This window comes from Manacus candei, unplaced genomic scaffold (assembly GCF_025592945.1).
Source record: "Manacus candei isolate 608988 ecotype Guabito, Panama unplaced genomic scaffold, ASM2559294v1 h1tg000018l, whole genome shotgun sequence".
Taxonomy (NCBI): domain Eukaryota; kingdom Metazoa; phylum Chordata; class Aves; order Passeriformes; family Pipridae; genus Manacus; species Manacus candei.
The window spans coordinates 10,859,101-10,873,681 of NW_026138066.1; the positions used below are offsets into that span (position 1 = coordinate 10,859,101).

General features: G+C 40.2%; 1 protein-coding gene across 2 annotated transcripts in view; it reads right to left on the minus strand.

The window, feature by feature from the left end:
• Positions 1–14,581, minus strand: part of CHST11 (carbohydrate sulfotransferase 11) — a 158,566-nt gene that overhangs the window by 57,968 nt on the left and 86,017 nt on the right. The window lies entirely within an intron of this gene.

The window sequence follows — 14,581 nt, forward strand, 5'->3', positions numbered from 1 at the left end:
GATCACTGTGCTATGCTTTACTTGCTGTATACACTTCCCCTTCCAGGGCTGAAAACATGAAGGCTTGCAAACATGCAGCTCTGTCTGTTGTCTGACTGCTGTGTTGGGCTGAGGATTTTTAGTATGCTCTTTGTTCTTAACAAAACCCTAAACATTACTCATGGAAACTGCAACACCTTTGCAAAAAATTTACTTCTAGTCAAAAAGCCATTTTTCCCTGAGTTTAGAGGTGCCCTGAGTGATAACAGTATAATAACCAAGTAGGGATCTAAATGCCAGACCTGCTTCAGTGCATAAATCACCATTAAACTGTGTTGGTTCCGGGGAAATTGGTTTTAACAGCACATTTCAGCTCAGATGTAATGAAAAACGATATTTTTCCACCTCTGTTAGGCTGTTCAGGCTGAAGAGGGATTTGGGGTTTCATCCAGGAGACTTTGTTTTCTCCTTCTTTAGGTTGTGGGATGAACAAGCAGCCATGGATTTCAGTGCTGTCACGTGTGGCATGGGGTGGTCTTGCAGTGATCGTAAAAACCCTAACTTTGGCTTTGGTGGGTGCCAGTGTACTTTAGGTAATTCCCTGACATACAGTAGAAGGAGAATGACTTTATAAATCCAAATCTAGATTTAGGACTGAAGGCTGAACTTCCCAGCTGCTTTGTATGCAGGTATTCACCCTGAAGTTACACAAGCCAGACATACGAGATATGGTTACAGGGCACAGACTCCAACGTAGGCTGATTTGCAGACACCCTTGTCCTTTCCCTTTGCTTCCTGAGGCATCCCACAGAGGATGAGATCATGAGAGTTGTCCTTATCCTTTGCAGAGTTCTAATCAGATGCCGAAGTAGGAAGGAAAATAATTAAAATATTTTTGTTTCAATTCATGTAAAGTTCATTTTTATTCACTTAGGAGATTCTTAACTATGACATACTACAACAGAGTTTTTTTAAAAAAAGATTTTTTCAACAATGTAAGCACTTGAATAAACTGGATTTTTTAAATCCAATTTGTCATTTTTCATGGAGATTTAATGACATGAACAGTTCTCATAAGCCTATTGCAGTACAGTCTCCCTAGCTGCTGGAACACATTATCAATAACAACTTCCTCTAGGTCCAGCAAGGAAAAAACACCTCCAAACAACACATACGAGAAGTTCCCCAACATTATTTTCTGAAAAACAAACAGTCCAGGAAGTTAGACAGTACAAACTAGAGAGACAGTTTTGAATACTTTGAGAGTACTTATTAGAGAAAATAACATTTCACCTCCAGACCTTCGGCTTGCACCCATCATTCTCCCAAGCAACCGAGATATTCTCCAAGTGGACCTCCAGCACTTTCGCTGTCAGCAGCAAACAATCCATGTGTAGGACTGTCCAGTCTGGTTACTTCAAACACATACACTATCTTGCATTAGGAGAGTACAGCTGGATCTGAAGTCCACCCCTGAAGCTAACATGAATTACTTCGATTGACATTAATGGGGTTTTAAATCAAGCCCTGCTTCTTATCATCAGCTGTATATTAACTGCTTAATCCTGACTTTGCAAAATGCCAGCAATCTCCAGAGAGGTGCGCTGCAGCTCATAGTGTGTCTTTTTATTCTTTAACAACTGCATCACATACTAAAGTACGTCTTAAAGGAAATAATTCATTAACAGCAGAACTCGTGTGCCTTATCGGCCTCCCAAGTTTTTATGTTACAAGAAACATTCAACTAAACCTGGTGGGCTTAATACTGAAGCCTTTAAACAAGCCAAACTCCCTCTCAAATCCACAGCCAAGTAGCACCCAGCCCACAGCGAACAGATCATGAATTAAAGATTATTCTTCAGTAAGGCAACAGATGAGTCAACATTCCTAGTAATTTAGGGTGTTCCTTCAGAAAAGGTTGCTGTCATGTAGGGAAATGACACTGAATGGAAAAATGGCTTTCAGAGAACTCTCAGGAAATTTCTATTGAAAACCCTCAGCAGATTGCACCAAAGCCAACTTCTACCTGCTGCTAAGAGAGGGTTGAGTTCTGTGTAGAGATCTGGCAAGACTGTTTTTTCAGATTTCACTGAGCAGAGCTACCACACAGCGCTGCTGAAAGACGGAAGAGCCAAGGCCAGCCATGGTAGGTACTGAGTTCAGCACTGTTACTGTGGTATGGTCCTTGTGGCCAGATTTACCAGGGACATGGCAATGGACAGATTAAAGGGACTAGCTCCAACTCACTCATACCCCAGTGTGGCCTTCAAATTACCTGGACAGGTATGTCACTACTATAATGGTTTCAGTCAGCATTAGTAAAGAAAATGCTAAGCTACTGAACCTACTGAAATCATTACTGTTTGCCATACAGACACATCAAAAAGCCATCAACTTGTTTCTTGTCTTTTAAGGGATCATCTTTATAAAATTCAGGGTTCAAAACAATGCTGCCAAATCAGAGAGCTGCAATTAGGCAATCCCCTTGAGAGGGTTAGAAGAAAGAGACTCTACTCAGGTACCTAAGGCACCAAGAGAAGCAGTCCAAGTTTTTATCACTCTCCTTACCAGAAGCTGCAGGTTCTATAAAGGTTCTTTGCTTTTTAACTTTTTCTGCCTCAAAAGGGTGAGATGAGCATGTTCCTGGGGACAGACACCACCTACTACTCTGCACAGCACTGTGCAACAAAGCCACAGGCACCGAGCTCCAGTTCTGCTTGAACACAGTAATAAGAGGTGTTACATTCTTCCCCACTGCCAGATGTGGCATTTGCTGCCAGCAACTCTGATTATGTTTCCAGGCATAGAAAACCACTAAAAGACTTGTTAATAAATTAGTAGGGATGTTCATAAGGTAATTTAATAAAAAGATAACTAGTGTATTTTCTCACTGGAGCAGGTCTTGCCTCCCTGCACCATCTATCTATTAAGCTACCTTAAAATAAATTTCATTTATTATGCCTTTATACAAATCCCATTACTTGCTCAACAAACAGTTTTGTTTTCCTGTCTGGGCATCTCTCCAAACACAGGCTGCTGTGTATGCTTTTGTAATTACTGATACACTGTATAAGAAACTACAGCATGTTTTTGACAGACTAATTAAAGGCGAAGAACAGCCTTCCCGAGACCTTGATCCAATTGTTATTCTCCCCTTGGCTCCCTCTGTGATCTCCACCAAGCAATGTAATCTCTCTACGCTTCATTTCCCCACCTGTAAAACAGGGATGGGAACCTCTCATCTGCGTCACCTACTTATGAGATCCTTGTACAACCGACAATGGTTTCAGCTGACTCCTGAGTGCTCCTGTAATGTATGTGTGGGTTGACAAAGACATAGGACAAACCCAAGCCTTTTGCATTTTGGTCCCACCGTAGTCCCTAAGCGGACTCCGATGGCTGTCACGTAACACAGTAACACTGAAGGGCTATAACTGTTATCCTCACTGGGAGATCCCGGGGAGGAGGGGCGGGGGTGAGGGAAAGAGGGACTTTACATTACAGAAATTGCTCTGGTTTTTGCAATATCTTCATGCAAATTAAAAGGAAACAGCTGTCATTTGAAGCCAAAATTCACGTGGACTTGGATTAAATATTTCACGCAAATATAAAGTTTGGAGGAAGAGTTAAAGTTGAAATATCAAAGCTGCCGCCAACACTGCTTGCATCAGTTGAGTAGAATTTTATCTCTGATCCATTAGAGCAACACAGTTTTTCTTGAATAAGCACAATTTTTATCCAATTTGCACCTTTTAAGCCTGTTGTAAGTGCACAACACTAACAATAATAATAGTAATTATTATTATAATTGGCTAGAAAGATAATGCTATTCAATTATAGAGCTAGAAGAAAGTAACTTATCTTCTCAGAAGCAGCAGGAGATAGGTAAATATTAACATAAAATCAGAGGTCAAATTCTATACCAACTATCATGTGTAGAAGCATTCAGTACTATTATGGCTATTTAGTCAGCTAAGTATTTGACCTCTTGTTCTTAACACTTTTATCATCCATTTGAATAGGTTGGCAATATTTGCCTAATATAATTTTCTTTATTTTACAGGGATTGATCATGCTAAAGAAGCATTAAAGCATACAGGCTAGGTTGGGAGGTCTTAGTTTCTCTATCCTCTCTTCAGGTATAGAAGAGACAAAGATTACTGCTGATAGAAAGCAGAAATTGAAATAGGATGAGGCAAAAGAGAACAGTGACACTGTACAGGCAAAATGCTGTCTAGAGATTTATATATTATTCTAAGCTTTAATAAGAGGTAGACTAAGTGAAACCCTACAAAGTGGGGTCCTGACTTTAAAAGGATGTTTTTCTTCTGGAAAAAAAGATACAAAAAGGAAAAAGAAAAAAAATTCTTTCCCTAGCACAATACTGGTATTTTTATCATTTTAAAAACAATTTGGCAAACGTAACCATGTAGTATGCTATCTGGACAGCACAAAGACCAAACAAATTACAGACTATGTGGAGAGCACATTTGGAAGAGCTTTTGCAGCTCCTAATAAGCCAAAGGGGAAGTATGCTCAGTAATGGTGTTTCCAAGCAGGATGTCCATAATCCTGACAAATGGGGAACGAGGAGTCCCCCGGAGCAACCCCGAGACTGTATCTGTGGCAGGTAAAACACTCCAGCCATAATGAGCTGCTACACTGAACCTTGCCTAATAAGATGGGATTTTTTTCTTCCTTGAGTTGTCTTTTTTTCCCCCTACACTTCAAGCCTGAATAATACCAACTTACTCTGCCTATCTTCAACCAGTGCAGCCTCACTGTTTTCAGCTGAGCGAGGAGCCTTCAGCTCCAACGTCCCTTCCACACAACGTGCCTGCTCCAAAGCTATGCCTAGGCTAATAACTGAAAACACTACCATCCTTCGAATAAATCCAGTCTCAAAACATATTTCTGGATCCTTTCCTAGCAGTCTTTTTTTTTTCCCTCACCAACCTAAAAACACTAGGAAAATATGGCAGGTTGTAAAAAATGCCAAAGGGGAGTGTGGAAGAAGTGCCTGTACCTCCCCAGCCTGGCAGCCGTGTCTCTCCTCGTTGCTGTCAGAACTGTTGGAGGGATTAACAGGGTGAACAGGACACAAATACAGTAGCAAGAAGTTTACTTTGTAGTCAAACGTTTCCACCTCCTTAAACTTCCAAGTTGTCATGTACTGATGACAGATAATACAACATTAAAGTCTGTAGGTGTCACCAATACACTCTATATTTATTATCCCATTTCTGGAAAAATTGGTGCCCTTAATACTTACCTCTGGACAAATACACATTAGTCTAGTTGCTACAGAAGCACAAAGCACAAGAGGTCCATTTCTGCTTTCCCAGAAATGCTTCCACTGACTTTAAGAAACCTACAGAGCCCATGCAAAGGAGGACTAGCTCTGTTTCCATTAGAATGGAAAGTGTTTAAAGAGAAACAATGTGTATGTACAAAAGGACCAATTATATCCCTCCAGGCACTATCTGCTTTTGCTGTAAAAATCTACATGCTACCTTTGGAGCTTTTATTGATAGTCGTGTTATTCCACCTGCATGTTTTTCTTAGTAACAGATTTATGTTAAGCTGATGATTTGAATGGAGGACTCTGGTGAACAGTACAATTTACATTAAGGTTTGCCATTAAATGTTATTGCTGTTTCCTTCAGAACCCTGTACAGGTTACAAATACATTCTGGTTCAGCTGTTGTGCTGATAAATCAGCTTTCCTTTTATACAAAGAACTGCCTAGGAGACAGCAAAGCATGATGTGCAGTTTATGCACTTGTGGCTTCTGCACTGAAACTGCCTGCAAAACTTGACTCTCAGTGGTAAACATGGTCTTGAGGCAGAGGGTACCAGCTGAGGTCCTTGGTAAACTTCCATGTTTTAGTAAAAAAGAGATTTTGACCTCAACAGCCCCATCCTTCCATCTTGTTGTATACAAAACCCTGTTGACCCAGCAGCATCAAGCTCTGCTGCATGGAGAGGGAGAGGAAAGAGGGAGCAAGAAGTAGAGGAGAGATAAAAGATCCTGTGACGCTGTAATTTCCACAGTGGAAACAGCAGACTTACCTTTGGCTACCACTGCAACTTTTTTTATGTTATGAAAGCTGAGTAGGAAGAAAGTGAAAAAAATGCAACACAATAGCTGTATGGAAGCGTGCTGATAAGAAAATGACTGGCATTTCTGGGGAAGATTACTGACATTTTCACCATGCCTATTTTGTCAATCTTGAAAAGGCCTAGTGTGTATCAGGCATTTAATGAATCACACAACACATCACCTTGTGAACTGAATGCAATCAAGATCAGGCAAATGGGGATAGATTTCAATGAGCGTGTCATCAGAAACACCTGACTTGATGAAAGCATGCGTAGGTTCATGTCAGAGCAGCATTGAAACAATCCCACTAAAGGGCACCATGCAAAGGCTGATGAAGAAAATCAAATGTAAGAGAGAAGTGAAAGTCCTCTAAAGATGAAGATGGAAATTAAACCTTTTTACTGCCAAAACTGTCAATGTAACTCCTCTCTAAGCAATGATCCTCATTTGCAAACTACACTTTTCAGTGTTTAATGCTGTGATTGCTTAAAATCCTGCCAACGGAGTTTGCTCTGTGCTACAGAAACTTACCCACTTTGTTGGAGCAATTTCTAATGGTTAGAGTTTTCTTCTTCTTAGCTGCAAATCTTATCTTAAAACTTAGGCATTGCCTAATAAGCCTAGAAAGCTTATTAGATAAGACATAACTTCATTAGGAAGGCTGCTAGCATACTAATCAAATCAGGAGACCGGAGGCAAATCCAGATGAAGGTTCCTATGAATTTAAGGACACTCAGTTGGCCTAATTTGTTCATTCTCTCTTAAGTAGGACTTCATTTATTTCAGTCTCCTAGATCAAAACCTTTCTGCTCTATGTGTTACAAACACCCTTTGTTTTATTTATAACACTACATTAATAGCAAACACCCAGAGCTGTTGAAACACATCTACAGAAACAAGCAAATTATTACCCAGTGCAAAATGTGACATTTTCAACCACAGCAGATTTTTTTTTCCCCAAGCACTAAGTTTGAACAATTTTTTTTCATGTGCAAAGAAAATCAAAACAGAGAAAAATGAATGTTGCCATTTCACTCCAAAGGGCAGTGAGCAATATGTGGGATGATCCACGGTACTGTCTCTCTCACACTCACTGCTTAGCTATCAGGCAATGTGGTTGCAGCCTCTTTAGTCTCTGTGGTATAATTTTGTACAAATAATTAACACCTATTGAAGTGGAATATAGATCTAAGATGCCTTAACTCCAAAAACTAGTGTCCTAGTGCTGGAGAGGGACTTTAGACAAGGGCATGTAGTGATTGGGCAAAGGGAGAATGGCTTAAACTGAATGAGGGTAAATCTAGACTAGATATAAGGAAGAATTTTTTTACAATGAGGGTAGTGAAACACTGGAACAGTTTGCTCAGAGGCTGTAGATGCCTCATCTCTGGAAGCGTTCAAGGCCAGGCTGGACAGGGTTCTGAGCAATCTGATCTAGTTGAAGATGTCCCTGCCCTTGGGAGGGGGGGCTTAACTAGGTGACCTTTAAATGTCCCTTCTAACCCAAACCATTGTATGATTCTAAGCCATAGAGCTGATGTTATGTCCTTCGTATTGAGAAACATGAGCTACAATCACCAAACTAATAGGTAAGAGAAACCCACCAGTAACTCTCCTTCTGCCAATGCTGTGAATCTAACACTGAAAAATAAGTTTTGTTGGTAAATGTACCATGTGTTATACAGAACAAAAAGTTGCTGGGTTTCAGTTCCAAAGCACAGACACAGCAAACAGCACCCTTCATTTACTCCCATCTGCAGCAGCCAGAAGCTCTGGCAGCCCTGGTGGGTTGGTCTCTCCAAGGTATTTCAGGCAAGGTAAGACAGTATTCCCCTCCTACCTTCATCACCATGTTAAGCTATACTCGAGGTAATGATGTCTGAGTAAATACTCACATAATTCCTTCTGCCAGCTGGACTGGGGAAAAACAAGGGACAACAAAAAGCAGAGTCTGTACAAGTCTCAAACAGCTTCCTACAAGACAAACTGAGCATCTCTTCTAATAAATCATCTCTGATGACCTCTGCTGGGCCATGCAGACCAAAGAGGATTCAGGTGTAATTTAGACACTGAGCAGTAGAGAGAGAATGTGTACACTAAATATTTAACTCAAATTTCCTTTTTCAATGTTTTTGCCATTGCCGAAAATGTGAGAGTTAATCACTTTTTCTGCTGTTCCCCTCTTGAACCGAAGATTTGTAAAATACATAAATATATATATTTCTTTGGGCTTGATTACTAAATGGACCCAGGAAGGAGCAAGAAAAAAATATAAATTATATACTCTAGCTCATGGGTTTGACTTTAAGGAATAAATTCTTTGCTCATCACTTTGCTACAGTGATGAGACACTGTGAGAGGTTGCCAAGAGAAATTGTGGATGCCTAATCCCAAAGTGTTCAAGGCCAGACTGGATGGGCCTTTGAGCAAACTGGTCTAGTGGAAGTTGTCCCTGTCTGTGGCAGGAGGGTTCGAACTAGATGATCTTCAGGTTCCTTCCAACTCAAACCATTCTTTGATTCTGTGAGGGTTAGATGGCTGCTTTTAGTTCATTGGAGTAATAATGACCTTAGAAAATAAAAGCTGAGTGCTCCAGGGCCAGCACAGGGCACATTTGCACACTGGGCAAGACACTGCACCAGGATTAGAAGCGCCCACAGAAAAGTGAGAGGATGCTAATTCACTGATGTTCATACAGTATTAGAGATCCTCTGATTGAAGGCTGTACATAAGTATAGAGAATTATTAACTACAGGGACACTAACTGTGAATTTATGAATAATGAAGAAAGCAAAGGAAGAACAACCACATAGTTCAGTTTCCATTATCACTGCCTCTTCAGCATTCACCCACTCTATCATATTGGCAGTCGGCAACTGCAGCTAATGTCTGACGTAAAAAGGATGGAGATTCACTAACACAGCATTCCTCATAAAAGCCTCAATTTGGCAATTTGTTCAGTCTCACTCTTGAAGCTCGGCACTTGACTAAGAATGAAGGTCCCAGCATCCAGCAGTGCATGAAGCCACAGGAATGCAGAATGCCCAGAAATTATGGTGAGGGGTGCAATAAAAATCCTTAAAGCCCTGACCAAGAGCCTTAAACAATACAGTTTGAAGAATTTCGCAGCTGAACAGCACCCTGGTGATAAGCTCAGCCCCTTCATGTATTGAAGAACACATTCAAATGTGCTCTGTGTTGCTAGAAGGTAGGGGGGCTTTCTCTGTTGGTTTTCGCTTGAGCCTTCCTTATATCACAATATTTATCTAGTGCATGCACCTAATCAGCTCATGACATGCCGCCAAGGCTCCTAACCTGGTAACATGAGCCCAGGATTTTTAAAGAGCAGTAATTGATAGGTGTCTCACAAGCAGTCAACTCATGAAAAAAGGGTCAAAAGAGAGAGTTCAGGAAGCAGACAGCCGGAACAACACCTGGCAAATGCAATTCTACCCTACAAAGCGATGGAACAAGACTAAAAATTACTACACTGCAGTACCAGAGGTTTCTTGCCATTTGGTGGAGAGACAGAACTATAAACCGCATTTATGACTGCAGTGGCTATAATGGACTTCTTTTTTTAGGTTTTATTAATCCCTTTCTAATCCCATGTTAACAGGCAGGAATCTCATCTCTGTTCCATTTTAAACTGATTTAGAATACATGACATACTGCACAGTGCTCAAATTTAGGGGTATAGCTTAGAAGTCATTACTTACAGTAGCAGCTGCCAATGATAAAACAACTATTGTACTCTTGTGACAAGGCTTGACAGCATAATGCAATTTTTAGGACTTCAATTTTGGGTTCGCTAGAAAGTCTGCAATGCCAAGGAAAAACAACCAAGCAAGAAATGGTATTCTGCTAGTGTTCTTCAAGGCTTTATCAAATGATACAGAATTATCTATGAAGGACATGTTTTCCATATCATCTTAGATATTAATTTATATGGCTATCTACAGAGATCATTGCTTATCAGATCACAGTGTTTCAACTGGCAGAAGCATTACATATTCCAAAATCAAGGAAATCCTGTATTGTTCCAGGTTTAGCCTTAAACTGGTAGCAAATGTTCAATTTTTTTAATAGTGATCACTGTATATCCACCCAAATCATGAAACCAACACGAGGCATTTACAGAAGCTAAAGATTAGGAGAATTTTCTTTCCTTCAAAACATGCCTTAATTCTGAAAAGTATTAATGCAAATATAGTGCCACTATACTCCACAAACTTGCTTATTTATACACAATGCCAAGTGATTAAAAACAAAGTCCATGCCCCAGCACCTGAACTTCTGCAAGATTTTACTGTTCACAACCCTTCAGAATCAATCCTGATAAAACCCACCCAGTTTACATCCTATTTCTCCTTTTTCACCATCAAACAATCCTGTTGAGAGTGTTTCAGCCTCAGAAAATTATGGACGCAGCAAAGACAAGGAGTTGACCCAAGTTACTGCACTCCATCTCTGAGACACTGGCAACAAGGGCAAAAAGAGACCAAACTGGAAACAACAGTGCTTGCAGGAGACTCCATGTGGATGTTAATTGTGCTGCTGAACCTTTTTTTTTCTGATTACACTCCCTGGGAGCGGGTGGGGGAGGAAAGAAGACAGAAATTTTTTTCCAGTTTTCAGAGTCCAAATGGAGTTTCAGAAGGAGAAACTCAAGAAGCCCTTCCCAGCATCAGCTGAGAGCACATGACCCACATATTTAAAGTTTTTGTACAGCTGGAAGTTTATATCAGACTTTTACTTTCAAATTCTTCATGGTGCTGGCTGCCTGAACCACTATTTACAGCAGTCCTAGAAAACACACCTTCACCTCTGCCCTGGCAGCACAGCTTCAGAAATGAGCACACAAGGGAAGCACAGGCTCCTCTCACCACCTCCAGAGTATGATGATCCCACCCAAACACCATTTAACTCAATGGCCCACTTCCCTTATCAGAGGCAAGCAGAGGGTTGGCTTGGCTATATGAATAGAGTGAACAACATCAGCACCACCAAAAGATGGGGCTGAATCAACACATATGCTGCCTTTTGAATTTAAGGTGTACAGATCTTAAAGGGGTCTTTGATGACTAAGTGCTACATCCAAATCCTAAGGTCAAATATCTAGATCTGGTGTAAACCCCTGCAGCTTTCTAGATAGGATCTGAAGAAGTATGGGTGATACACAGATGATGCACGAATATGATATACAAAGGACCTTGTGCTAGTAATACTCCTGTGAAAACCTTGGTGCCAAGTGGCTGCTGAGTGAGGGAGATGACACAGAAAGCAGATCAAGACCCAGTAGGATGATTCAGTCTAGTTACAGGATCGATAAGCTCAGTAGCAAGAAAAACATATCAGCATTTCCTCACCAACCCTGACCCTTCAAAACCTGCAGAGGCCAGGAGGAAACACCACCACAAAGAGCTGTTGCAGTGGGCTGCTGGAAGTTTCTGATGAGCCTACAGCCAGGGTATTGGGAGCCACTGAGTAAGAAAAGCAAAACCAGAAGACATTACTTTATAAAACACAATTAGAAGAATTTAAACATTGTTCGATGGAATGATGCACTGTTCTGTGTTATTGCTTGTTTGACAAAAAGCAGGCAGTTACAGCTCACATTTTTAGCCTTGAATTATTGCCAGAGTGAGTTGTTTTGTGAGGTAGAACTGAATCAGCAGTTCACTTTCAAAAATTAAGCCCTGGAGAATACAAAACAGTGAAATATTTCTACTCATTAAAGAAGCTATTGGTGCTGATAGTAAGCATACAGACATAGCCCAGAAAGGTGGAATATTTATATGACCAAATCATTTTTCCTGAGATTCATCTGGTATGCAAATTGTCTACAGCTTGATAGCATTCCTTAAATTTAATTCCCCCACAGATTTATAGCCCATGTCCTAATCACTGCTCTGTACCACAGGGCCAAAGTGCTCATAGACAGTTTCTGACTGGGGCTTTCTGGGGCCACCCCATGAACCTTACTCTAAAATCAATCAAAGGATATTTCTGCCCCAGATATACTGTTAAAATTCAAGAGTCAGTGGTGCATAGAAACAAATATCATGGTTGCAGTCCCACTCACCACGGACACACATTCTGATCTCCCAGGTACAGCATTAGTTGGCAGTCACAGAAAATGCTGCTGATGGCTGGATACTGTTCTTTTTGCCTGTGTGACTGTCCCCAGAGAACAGTAACATACACTGCAACATATCTGATCTGTGGTTAAATCCACAGCTGATGGTTCTACATCCTTCAGAAAATAAAAAAATTTGAGTCCATACATATAAGTAAATTACTTTCTGAACATATAGAATAATATAATAATTAGGGAAAGCTTACACAGGTGATAGTAGCAAGGGTAATTTGCTCCACAAAGAAAAAAACATTGCATGTGTTCCCTTCTACGGTGTGAATTCATTTCCCACTGGATAATATTAGCCTGAGTTGGAATACGTGCAAATTTCAGTTCCAAGACAATTACATGGTTTGGAGCTGATATTTTACAACTCATCAAAAGCAGAGACTAAAGCTTTTGATGCTTTAAAAGGCAATGTCTTGTTTTTCCAAAGAGAATTACAACGTCGCTTTCTAACTTCCAGAGATACTGAATCATCAAACTTTACTTTCAATTTTGTTACAGTTGAGAAAAAGCTGTGTAAAGTAATTTGTAAGAGTTTCTAATGTTTTTTTTTTTAAATTTCTGTCCTGTCTTCTTGGAGCCTCTGTGACTACTGGAAAGTGGTTTTACAAGTGGAACAGTCAAGAATGTAAGTCAAGAACGATGCAAAGTTGAGACTAATCCTAAATCTATGCTAACGAGCCTTTATATCACACAATGTGTGTACCTCTCACTCTATCTGTTAACTGCTCAGCATCTCGGGAAGGACACCTTTTCACACATATGCCCAACCACACCAGTAATACATTTAGAATTCAAAATCTGGGAGCTTAGAACAGAAATTAATGAAAAATAACAGATTAAAAGGAAAAAGTGTAAGCTGGTAGAAGCATATTATCCTAGAGAATAATTTATGAGCATAAGTAAGATCACATATATTTATTCTCCTAACTCTTCCATGCTAACACAGTCAGGCACCCCAGCTCATCCAGCCCTCAAGTGAGCGATGTGTCAGAAAAGGGAGTCCTGCCCAGGAGTGACTCAAGTCCAGAGCAGAACCTGAAGGTTCAAGGACAGTTCCTTGGTGCTCTCCCACCTCTGTCCCCATTGTCCCAGTATGGTTGTTCTTCAAAGGTTACAGCTGAACAGGATTGCAGGAGCAGATGCATATACCAAAATGGAACACACTGGATTGGAATAACACATTTGCTATTGTGGAAATTCCTTTCTAGATGCTATTTTTAATACCCAGTATTAAACATGCTTATGGATATTCCATTTCCAGCACAGTTATTGCTTTTCAATTGCCATTAATGTAATGGTGGGTGCTGGTTAATGCCAAGCCATGTGATGAAATTATTTCCTCTCCCATCTGGGTTTCTGTAGTCTTAAATAAATAAAAAAGGATACTGGTGAGATCACAGCTGAAACATCCATCCCAATCCCCACCTTTTGGAAGAAATCTCTGTTTTTAGGATAAAGCACATCACAGGCATTATCCTCTCTATCCTACCTAATGCGCAGTGGATAATACTACAGTTAAAAATATTAATGAAAAGCGACTAATGGTAACTAAATGATTCGCTTAACTTGGCTCTCTCTGTAATGTATTCTTCATATGACAGGCATTTATTAGCTCTCACTGATGACTCCACAGACACCCTGCTATGCACAGAGTGCTCGTCTACACATTAAAACTTAATGCACAGAGCAAGAATAATTGATGTTAGCTCTGTTCTAAAGGAGCATATCAGCAGAACTTTTTTTTTTCCTGCCATGTCTCTATTTTCCTTAGCTACTGAATAATCAGAGATTTTATATTTTATTAGAAGGTCAAAAAACCTATTAATTTCACCACAGTACTATTTTTTCCACAACTGTTGTATTTTTGTGTGATTTTTTTTTTACAGAAATATTAAAATAAGTACACATGTGATGTTTCAAAATTAAAAAACCAGCTTGAGAATCCTAGTGCTTGCACACTGTGTGCTATCTGTATGCCTGGGGAAGCAGTGAGTCTTAATGAACCTCATGTCCTTCCCAGGATTTCAGCACTTGTAAGAACACTCAAATACTGATAATTAACAGGCCCAAATACTGCATGACATTTAATACTGCCTTCAATACGAACATACAGTTGTCTTCACTTAATTGAAAGTATTTATACTGTGTCACTGAGGAGGAGCCAAGTGCTCTGCTTCTGCACTGATCTGATGAAGAATCTCACATGCTAATGCAACAACTCTGCTGCTTACAGGCCTTTTCCACCCTGGAAGCTGCTGATTGCCCTAAATCCCAGTCCTAGCTTTTAACATTGCTGGAGGCCCACCAAAACTGATGTTAATGAATGATTTATATGACTTCTAGAGTCCCTG